We start from the raw sequence: 11315 nt of genomic DNA, 5'->3' as shown, positions 1-11315 counted from the left end.
TTTTTCCAAGTCCGTTCTTCTGATGTTCCGAAAGTCTTTCCTTTACGCTCACGGACGGTGTTATTCATGAAATATAAAACTCAAGAATGCTTCAATTAAACCATTTTTTAATAAATATTTTACTGCAGAAACTACACATTTATCACTACAGAAGCAAATCGTCTAGAAATAAAACAATAAAAAATGGATCTCTCAAGTTTGCCAGCTATAAATTGATAATCGATGTGGAAATATAATATTATTTTCCTTTATGGCAAGAAGCGATATTTATTTATTTAAGCGTTACATAATGTTGGTTACTCAACACGAGCTTCAGGACTATATACAGCAGATCGGACATGATCGGTCGACCTACCCGCATTTACGACATAACACGCTACCCTGCGAACCGCGCCCTGTACGGATGACCACCGCGCATTTCAGTTAATCATGTACCTAGCTGAAAACGAAGTTATGCGAAATTGGACCTTATTGCAACGTGTTTACAATTTACCTCCTCTAACATATATTGTGTAAAATTATATACTCAACAGGGATATATCTACCCAGGGCTTCTGAGTGATTGGTTATCAAACACCTAAATGTTCTTGTTAGAATATTACGTACGTGAGAAATAGACTTCGCCGACATCTCCTAATTGAGGGACCTCGTCAAACTTAATGATTATTGAAGATATTCTGAGTTGGCACATTACGCTCACCGATAAGAACTCCTTGGCAAGACTGATACACTTGATGAGTTTTCTTTGAACAAAAAAAAAGTTTGTGAAATATTTTTGTTTAGATCAATTACGGGTGAGGTTGGTGTTGTACATTGTAGCATATAGAGGTGAATCTGAAAAAAAAGTTTATCTGTAAGTAAGTGTTGGCACAAAATTTTGTAAAATAAAACAATATACAAAATTTAGAAAATGGCGAAATTCATCAATGACATAATGTGAGAAATTGAAATTATACGCAATGAAGAGAAAGAGAGTTACAAATATAGTAAATATGAAGATACTTTAAGCTGCGTTGGTCATCTCACAGCAATTTGTAAGTACTTCTATCAGTCAAACTCTAAAAATATACACGTCATGATATCTTTTAAATATTGTTTATGTGAATAGCAAAACATTATGGAAATAGCAGCAAGTGCAATTCATGATTAAACAGCCAACATCTCTGTAGTAATCCACAGCGGCTATCGAGGTTGCGGCTTGCGACATCTACACAAAAGATGACCGCGACATGACCCGTGTCCACGCTCTTTTCAACAAATACGGGCTTGCGTACGCTTTCATACGACATTCAGATTAATTTCACGCTGTTTCTACGTTTTAAGGGCAAAATAAATACAGGTTTATCATCAGCGAGTGGTAATGCAGCATTTTTTCTAAAATAGGCAAGTGATAGTTTCGACGTATTTTTAGAAATCGATTGAGTGTCGTGTCGAAACGGAACATCTCTGACAAATAAATCGCCAATGCAAAAAAAATCGGATATTCCATAGACTTTACTTGAATAACTTGCGGAAATTGTATTCGCACTTTCAGGATATGATAAGCTGACGCGTCGTAAGTTTGATGAAATCGGAAAAGACTTTATCGAATATCTCGACGTAATCTAATAACTTATCAATATTACAAATCGTTCGTAAAGTTTCGGTCAAAATGAGACCTACCATCGACAGAACGATGAATATTGTTCTTGACAACAGTTCATATATAGAAAGCAAATAACTGCGTCGTGGTTTTATATGTTTTCTGTATAAAATTAAATTATTTTTAACGACCGTGATCAAATATAAATGGACCGACCTCGCTAGTATATCTGTCGCGCAGAAAGCCTGAAAATTCTGCTACTGCGTTTCGTATAAATCGTATTTTTCTTTTGTTAACTAAACCAAGAAGGAAGAAAAGTAAATTCTCTTTGTTTTCTTCAAACTTCAGCATCAGACAAGATACGTTTTAGTGGGTGTTCGTAGGCGATGGTAACCACTTACCGTCACATGTTCGGCACAATTTCTTCGATCCCAATAAACATAACTGATAGCAGATAAAACCATTTAAAGATCTCTCAAAATATTTTAAACTAATAACATTTAAACTGAATTTATACATCTTCGTAGCTCAAAGAACGTGATCAAGAATAATTTTCTGAATGTATTTGCGATTCTCTAAATGCACTTAAATTTAATAAGAACACGTTGTTTTATTCTTTTGTGAATTTAGAACTGGATTCGCAAGTCCCCTTTGAGAATGTGGATTTGCATAAAAATGATCCACACTTTTCTTTGTTAAAGGTGTTATTGAAAGTTGCAACTGGATTGGAATGCAAAAGTATAGTAGAGCAAGAAGGAATAAGCACGTGCCGACACCGTCTCCACAATAGGCATAAAGACTTATGAAAAACTGGAGGTTTCTTGTTGATACAATACCCATTAGAGGACAAAGCTGACGCCAGAATCTATGTTTTCAAACTCAAGACTACTGCCACGATATTATTAATTAAAAGACCGTTTGTACAAAAACTATCGACGATCGATGATTTTCAATTTAAGTGGTGGAGTATAGAAGTCAATTGGGATGTTGACATATGCAAACATCCATAGATATAGCAATATGTTTTGCAGGATAGCATTCTTTTCTTCCACATTACGCAGTATAAATGCTGTTTACTAATAGATTACACAGAAAAACCTATTTGCATTCAGTAACAACCGTAAGTATTGATTACTAAGTAGCCCGTAGTGTGGTCGGCTCGCTGTAACTATTTGCATTAATAATAGTTGAACATGAGTACTTTGACGACCACCAATTTATATCAAGTTGTAAAATTATTTGTCTGACACCTGTTACATCCAGCGTTAGCTTGTATATAACATATACAAGCATTGTATTATAAGTACACATGTGATGATAATATACAGCTATTGCCGTTTAAGTTAAAAATGAGTAAAGTATACAAAAATTCGTAACACTATTTATCTTCCTGCGTCAAATTTCTTTCGATATCTCATTTCTACAGAGATTTACAATATATCGTTTTCCTTAACTTCACACTTTTCACAAGGATTATTACAAAACAGTGACATATATTATTATAGGCCCACAGTTGTTGAAGAAAAAGGCGTTTTTGTTTAAAAATTGACGGATTATCTTATCCGGGGAAACGGCCCTGACCATATTTTGATCCATACATTTCCTGCGCATGAGTTACGGCGGGAATATGCAAAGATTTATAAACGTTTAAAAAAACACTTTAGGTCTTATTCAAAATTTAAACTACCAATGTATTCTTTATTAAATAGTGGCTATTTAATCGTGTGATAATATTATGTACTTTAAGAGTAGAAGCACAAAATTAACAATATTAACGCCATTTTTTGTGAAACAAATGACAAACAAACTAATAATTGCATGTATGAATTAAATTTCAACTAATTGTTTATGTAGTTATTAATAATTAAGTAGTTGCTTTTGCTAAGCGCATATAACCATAATAACAGTACATGATCCCACTGCACCTGATGGTAAGTAGAGTCGAGTTCGTTAGAATGATGACTGACGAGAGATGATTAACCCTCAACAGTCGACACAATTATGCTGGCCTGTTAGAATCGTGTATACACAGGCTGCTCCCAGAACGGGACACAATTACGTGGCCCCTATGGCGAGTTGGTCGCTAACTGGGCGGATATAAAATATATCCTACCAGGAAAAGTAAAAGATTAATTCCACTAGATAGATATATTTATTTTAATATTCAAACGACCACAGAAGGAAGTTATGCACGCGTAGAGTCGCCTGAAAGTTTCTAAATATTAATATATCAACCATTGAAATTTTTTGATTGACGCCCGCAGTTTTACCTCAGAAATAAGAGTTTTAAAACTTAAATAATAAAAACATTTATTTCAGAAATTCATCCTTGATTATAATATATAGGATCATTTACACTTCATACCTATGTTAATACATGATACAATATCTTTAGAAATGGTACTAATAGTATTAGAGGACAATAAAATTTTCCCGGAATCACAAGTAGGAGACGATTAATACTCCCTAGTAGTCTATGTAATAAAGATGCAGTACGTTACTAAACGAAATCCTAAGAAAACAAATACAAATCGATCGCTGCAAATCGAAGCAGGCCTAACATCATAAATGCATTATTTTAAAAGTATGACGTTTGATAGAATTATAAATTCAGATCGAACGAATATAAGATTAATGTAATAGCTTTAAATGCAATTTTATCTCATAAAACGTGTCTACGTAGAACTTCCGGTTGCGCGGAAAGTTTTCTACGTGGTCTCGGCTGTACACCAGGGCCCTTATTCTGTATGATAGTGTAAACGCGTAACGCGGCCGTGTCATGTTATCTTCGAGAAATGTGTGTGGAATGGTATTCTGTAAGCCAAATTTCTATAGTCCTAAACATGATGTGTTGTGTTACGTGCTTGTTACGCACTGTTAAAATAACGTGCGGGATAGAGAATAAGGCCCCAGCACATACTGAGAGAGGATGAAACATCCTGCGGAAACCACTGCGCTTTCAGAGCTGAAAAGTTAGCGATGGCATTGTTAGAGTTGAAGCTTCTGCAAAAAAGATTGGTCCAATTTGGTCTCGAATTTCAATAATGGTTAACAAAATTATAAAAGATATTAATTCAAAACTTTTCAAGCCTTTTTAACTTAGTATTTTATGCAATACTCTCTGACACCAGTGGCGATGTGAGTTTTGCACACGGTTGAAAATATTGTAGAAATGCTCAGAAAGTATTTTTTCAAATTCACGCTCTAGTCCCCTATTCTTATCCCTTCATCCGTCGCTCTAAATATTACTCATAGATATCATAAGATCGTCGCTGACTTGTTCTAAAGACACGATGCAGAATTTTTAAAAGGTGTAATTCGATAACAGAAACTGAGTGCTGTGTTACGTCATGTATTGAATATCAGCCATTCGAATCGAATGACCCTCCTGTCAATTTTGGTCATGAAGGCTTAAGAGTAAAAACATGGGACAAAATCTGTGTTTCTATGCCGTACTACTTAGCCCCCAAAGGAAACTTCATTTTAACTGTAGCTTGATGTTAAAAAGAATTAAATAATGAATAATTAGAACCCTTTTAAATGATAGGTAACGTTGTTATATTTTACTATTCATGTTTTCATTGTTTAAATACGTCATTTAAACGTAACACTTATAATTAATATTCAATGTTAATTATGAGAATGTTTTAATATATTTGACTAACGCTTTTAGCCTTCATGTTAATGCTGCGTATTTTTCAACCGCGTGTATCTACTGGATTATTTTTTTGATTGGTATTTATTCAGAAAATTCCTCGACATTTTATTTGTTTTACGTATTCATTATTCTGTATTCAGAGGATCAGTTTTTGGATGTACCGTCAGCAATAAAGTTCAGTGTAAATGCACACATCCCGTAGTTGTACATTGAGCAGCAATATACAATTTTATTAAAACTACTGCGGTTGTTGAGTGCATTTGTATCTTACGAAGGTGATGTTTACTGTAAACTAGGTACAATACAGCTTAACGGCCAAATCATAGTTATGAGACTGTGTAAATAAAACAATTATCACAAAACCAAATAATAAGTTAAGGAATACGAAAAAAATAAGTTTAAGTAATATAAAAGATAGCTCCTGAGTTAAGAATTATAGTACCATAATCTAAACGTTAAAATATAGGTATTGCTGTCAAACATTAAACATCATTAAGCTTTTAAAAAAAACCTCTTTAATATTTTTTATACGTAACGTTTTTTTTTAGACGGTACCCATTTTGATTCCCCATTCATCACTTTTGTCACTAATCCATTTTGTATTTCACCGGTCGAGAGATTTTATCGACGTTTGAAAACATTGCGAACATTTTTATAATCTATACCTATATTAGTTACTTATTTTTTATTAGTTAAGCGACGTAAAAAAATAATGAATGTAAGTAAAAAATATTGATGTCCCAAAGTTTTATATTATTATTATGCAATTATAAATAAAATTTTATGACTGAACAGTTCACTATTTATTACATATTTTTACTATTTATAATAATATTTCGTTTTTTTCTGCCATTCCTTGCATAACATCACACTTTTATGTTCCAAAGTCTCTTCTTTCCCATAGTCTTTTAATAATTTTCCCAATAATTAAAATTTAATTTTGAAGTACTGAATATTTTTATGTTATGGAAGCGATAGATATTTGATATCTTATTTGAAACCCTGACTGATATTGAAAGTATGTGTGGAGCTAATTTGTGGTAAAATACGCTCAGTTTCATTAAGTCAGCCCACAAGCCAGCTATGTCCGCCTATTTCACCTGTCATAATTTAAACACTGGAAACAATAACTGTCACCCAGTCACCAGTGGCTTTCGGGTTCAGGCTGACCAAGTTAATTGTGTGTAATGAAAGAAATTCATCAGTTTTATTTATTTATGTCTACTTGTTTAATTGACGACCACATGTGTGTTGCTTTAGGGAAGTTTTTAGAGAATCACGTTTTTAATAATTAGTGAATTGGGTATCTCTGAATTTCTTCACCTCCTAAGATCGCGAGATATCTAGATTATATTTTTTATTAAAAAGTAAATCCTTTATCTATTAACAGAGTTTAACTATATCTTATCAAAACTACGCTAGATCTGCCTAAACAATTTAAAGCACGAACAACAAATTGTTCTATGGCAATGATCACATAGAAAACTGAATAGAAATTCTAGTTTTGGTTAAGATTTGAAAGTAATTTAAGTCTGCTGGAGGACTATAGCCTCCTTTCGACTCATCTTTCCTACCCTTTTTTAAAGGTAGGCAAAGCATCCACCATTTGTGGAGTGTAGGTGTTCGAAGGCGATAATATTCACTTACCGCTAGAACCAGCTACTTACTGAAAGGTGTCCTGATTTGTCATGTCTAAATGAAAATAATAATAACGTGGAAATCATAAAGTAGAAATGTTGACCTTATATATAGAGATATAGAGCTTATAAACGTAGATATGCGTTACTGCAAATTTTATAAGAATATCGTTAATATTTCCGAAGATATTTAATATTAGAAATTCGTGGTATATTTAATTTAACATGACTTGCTCGAGCTGCAGGCTATATCAGATACGAAATCATTTCCTACAATATTGAACACACGATGCGCATACACATTGATCTCTACGTTTAGAGGAATTCTACGACATCTCTGCATGAAAATATGATAGTGAGGAAGGGCGCCGCCAAGATACTACTTAAGAAGGATCTGCATCTACACAGGGAACTAAACATCAACCATTGATTTAATGTCAGATTTAAATCGCGCGGGTAAAGAAATATGTATGACCATGTAACCTTTGTGGTCAATGGTTTCCATTATCACTATTAGCTTAAAAATATATTTGAACTTTTTTGTGTATTTTCCCTTTCCAACCCTCTCTCAGCGCCAATATGTAAGCACTTTCTATTCCAAAGATTCGTTTTGTAAGGTTTGTTTGTTTGATCCGTCCCAATATGGGTAAATTTAATTTATATGTTATTAAGAAATTCAATTAATTTCTTAATAAAAAAAATTGTGATTAATTTCGTCAGAACAAAAATTCCTCGCAGGCCGATAAATGAAGTATAAATAATTCGAATCTATAATTCAAATATCCATTGCGGTACATTATACTCTCCGTTACATGCATTCAATTAGAATGTTTAAACATCATTAAATTTTGTCGCCAAACTTGATCATCGCCAATATTTGTTCAAATCTAGTTTCGGAGTTACATATTTGGTTTCGCAAAACGTACTTTATAGGACTCGTCAATTGAAATTATAATCAATCAAATAATCTGTCTGTGTAGGTACTACAGCTTTGTCTATTTCTGCAATGACAGCAACTTTCAACCATTGTTATGACCTGGTTCAGAGGACATTGGAGCCAGTAAAATTACTGGACACTATGGAATTTGACATTTGATATCTTGGAGCTATTCATAGTGCGGTAGGCACGTTGATTAAAATTGCTGAATGGTGTCGGAGGCTATGTGGCTACTATTTACTGTTTAGGCGAGAACTCCTGTCAGTTTTGTCGTTGAATAAACAAGTTAGATAGTTAAATTGTTTATGGTTTCTTTTTTAATTGGTTTTTCAGAACATATAGTATTGTCTTCTTATTTGGGATTTTGTAATGTGTACGCCGTTCCTATTAATAAGAAATAAAATATCGACTTGCACTTTTATATTTCAAGGATATCTTTAAGTGAGTTAGACTGCAGATTATATTAAAAACAGAAAAATCACATTTAAAATGGTCCAATGTAGGTATGTATATATTTTTGTGTAAGGAACCACTGCCACCCTCATGCTCGACATAACTATTCTTTTATAACTGAACCTCCATAATATCATTACGGCTTATGCCAGCTCAGAAAAATAATATTTAATACAACTGTTACCTATTTACATCGTTTTAATAAACTTCAGGTTCACCAAAACTAGCCACTTGTATCCAAAAATCTGTTTCTGAAATGGTTTGCCGTTGTTAATAGTTAGTGTAGACTGACATAGACGATTATTTTTTTAAATATATTCCTAAGTTAAATTCAGTATAATTGTGTATAATGTAAAATGTAGTTAGATATTGGTAACTTTGAATTTTCAGACGACTGCCATAAAGGCTGCAAAATTTTTTAAACGTCGGGAGAAAATTGTAGTATAAAAAACCGTAAAAAAACCGACAAAATAGTTTTATTTCAATGTCTAACAGTTGCATACACATAAGAAATCGTTATAAATTCAGTGTACGGAACTTGGACCGGTCAAGAAGTACTTGCAGTTTTTAATAATTTGTCTGGCAGAACGAAATTGCCTTGCATTTCTAATTAGGCAATTCTTTCTCAGGAGCAGCACCAGGTTGCTATCAGGTCATTATTTATGTCCAATAATTTACAGCTATGGTGTTTATTCGCCTTTCGATCTTAATCCAGGCGAGTAGCAACGCACGTGCGCGTTCTGCCTCCGTTTTATCGCGGTGTCACGTTTTGTTTAAAAACAGCTTCCTGATATTGCAACGAAACGTACTTACCTCTGTCGAATAGAATATCAGTTCATAAGTTGCAGTGTAAGCAATCATTAACACGTTATTGGATTTCTACGGTAAAATGTTCGTGATGTCATAACCTACGTGCAGTTTGATGATTATTTAAGATAATTTTGCAATGAATTATTTTAATTTATTTTAAATATTATTTATTCATCATGTTAACATTTCCATATTTTTTTCATGACTGTTTATTTTTTTAAAGTAAAATAATTAAATTATTACTAATCCCTTATAAAGTAAATCAGGAATTAATGTAAAAAATAATTCATAATAGTTATAAAAGAACTCCCCGACTAAGTCATGTCCCAAAATCAGTATGATTTTAAATACGGCAATACATTAAAACTATATTTATACCCAAGTAATACAATTAATTAGTTTCTACTAGATTCGATATTTTTTATAATAATTGTAAAAGTACCTATTTATTAGATCGTTTCAGCATACTATATGAAATAAAAAATCTCGAATGGTATTTTTCGTCAGAATCCACCTTCATAGTTCAATCGGATCACTTTACCCGATCTTGAGCATCATCTAAATAATTAGATAACCAAAACTATATTTACTTTGAAGAAAAAAATTTTTGTTACTGTAAGAACCTGTTGTACAAGTTACAAATAAATTTTATTTGATAGTTATTGTATTAAATAGCTAATGCACACACTACTACATTATTTTAAGGTTAGCGTGTGACTCTCGTATTTGGTCGGTTTATACATTTATGTGACGAGTACAATTTACTCAGATATTGTGACTTGTCCTAGGAACAAATATTTTTCCTAAAATGAATATTCCGAGTCGACTCAAATGGAAATCACTCGATACAACTCGATGAGAGAAAGCCTAAAATAAATGCTGAATTTTCTGAGCAAATTCAGGTGGCAGTCAGTCGATGCGGCAGACTCGGACGAAAGGAACACACGTGGCTAATGCTATTAGTTTCCAGACAGAGTGGTTTACTGCTTTCTGGTGCACGTATCGACGTTACTACAATGCTTCACAAGCATGCTTTCTTTGCTATCAATTACGTCGTTATGAATGGCATCATTAATCTAATGGTCATATTTTTTTCAATCAGTATAATGCCTATCTTCTTCGTAAAGATACGATTTTAAAAAAGACTTTTTTTGTTACGTTTATACGTTTGTTTTATTTATATACTTACTTTTCTTATAAATATTCGTGTTAATGTATCTCTTTTGTCATGAAATCGAAATAAAAAATAGTAGTATTACCAAAAGCGATCCGTCTCAGACAATATAGCAAGCACTCTGCCTTAATGCTTTCGTCTTACCTTTAAATTATTTACAAACAAAACAGGCCTGAATGGTACGTCTAGACACGCGCCTAAGCAGCTCCTAGGCTTTACACACGAGCTCCAATATCTCGCGAGTCCGGCTTATGTCATTCCGTTTGAACTTGCTAGTTCCTAGATGCTTTTTGCCCAGACGCATTAATGCACGATTGATATCACGTGTTTATATTTTGAACGCATGACAATGCAACATAGTTTTTACGTACAATTATTTACGTTATAAAATTTACAACTGTTTTTTTTTTTCATTTGACCTCTGACCGTTTGATAACACCGGTATCTAGCTCTTGGAACTTGCCAGACATAATAAATTGCTTGTTGATAAATTGTTACGTTTTAATATAGGGCATAGGCGTATCTCAAGTATTTTTGGTATGCAGACGTATTACAATGGAATCCCAGGTAGACTTTTTTTTTGTATGTTTTGGTGCAGCATGTTAGTGTTTAGATGCTAAATGTTTGTAAGTTGGTCTAGGATTACTGAAATTATTACCATTCCATTGAAACATGCATTTTACTTACGTTTGTGTTTATCTTGATGTTATTATATATTATAGAATTACAATGTTGTTGCATTGTTATTGTGTGTGTGTGTGTGTGTGTGTATTTTATTATTGTTATGTTTCCAACAACTTTAATGATTAAGATGAGATTATTTTATGTTGAGTTGTTTTGTCAGTTTTAAGTAAAGTGGCTAAAGCAGTTAATTCATGAAATAATTTTGCAATTAATTTTATTGCCAATTGTTTAGACAACTGCAATTCGCAATTTGCTTTCTGTCAAAATATATATATATATATAGGTATATGTTAATGATTGCTTAAGTGTGTGTAATGAAAACATTAATTCGCTACGCTCATATCTGTTTTTGTGCGAGGGACTTGATGGAATCTTTGAAG

General features: G+C 32.9%; 1 long non-coding RNA gene across 1 annotated transcript; it reads left to right on the top strand.

Moving 5' to 3' along the window:
• Positions 1-850: 850 nt before the first annotated feature.
• On the top strand, positions 851-2511 carry LOC115446043. The gene is made up of 2 exons (XR_003938874.1): positions 851-1034; positions 2284-2511. It is a non-coding gene; the product is annotated as an uncharacterized LOC115446043 (long non-coding RNA).
• The last annotated feature ends 8804 nt before the right edge of the window (positions 2512-11315 follow it).

The sequence above is a fragment of the Manduca sexta genome, chromosome 27 (genome assembly GCF_014839805.1).
Source record: "Manduca sexta isolate Smith_Timp_Sample1 chromosome 27, JHU_Msex_v1.0, whole genome shotgun sequence".
In the NCBI taxonomy this organism is placed as follows: domain Eukaryota; kingdom Metazoa; phylum Arthropoda; class Insecta; order Lepidoptera; family Sphingidae; genus Manduca; species Manduca sexta.
Note: the sequence above shows the minus strand (reverse complement) of the source record. Positions and strands in the feature narration are given on the sequence as shown.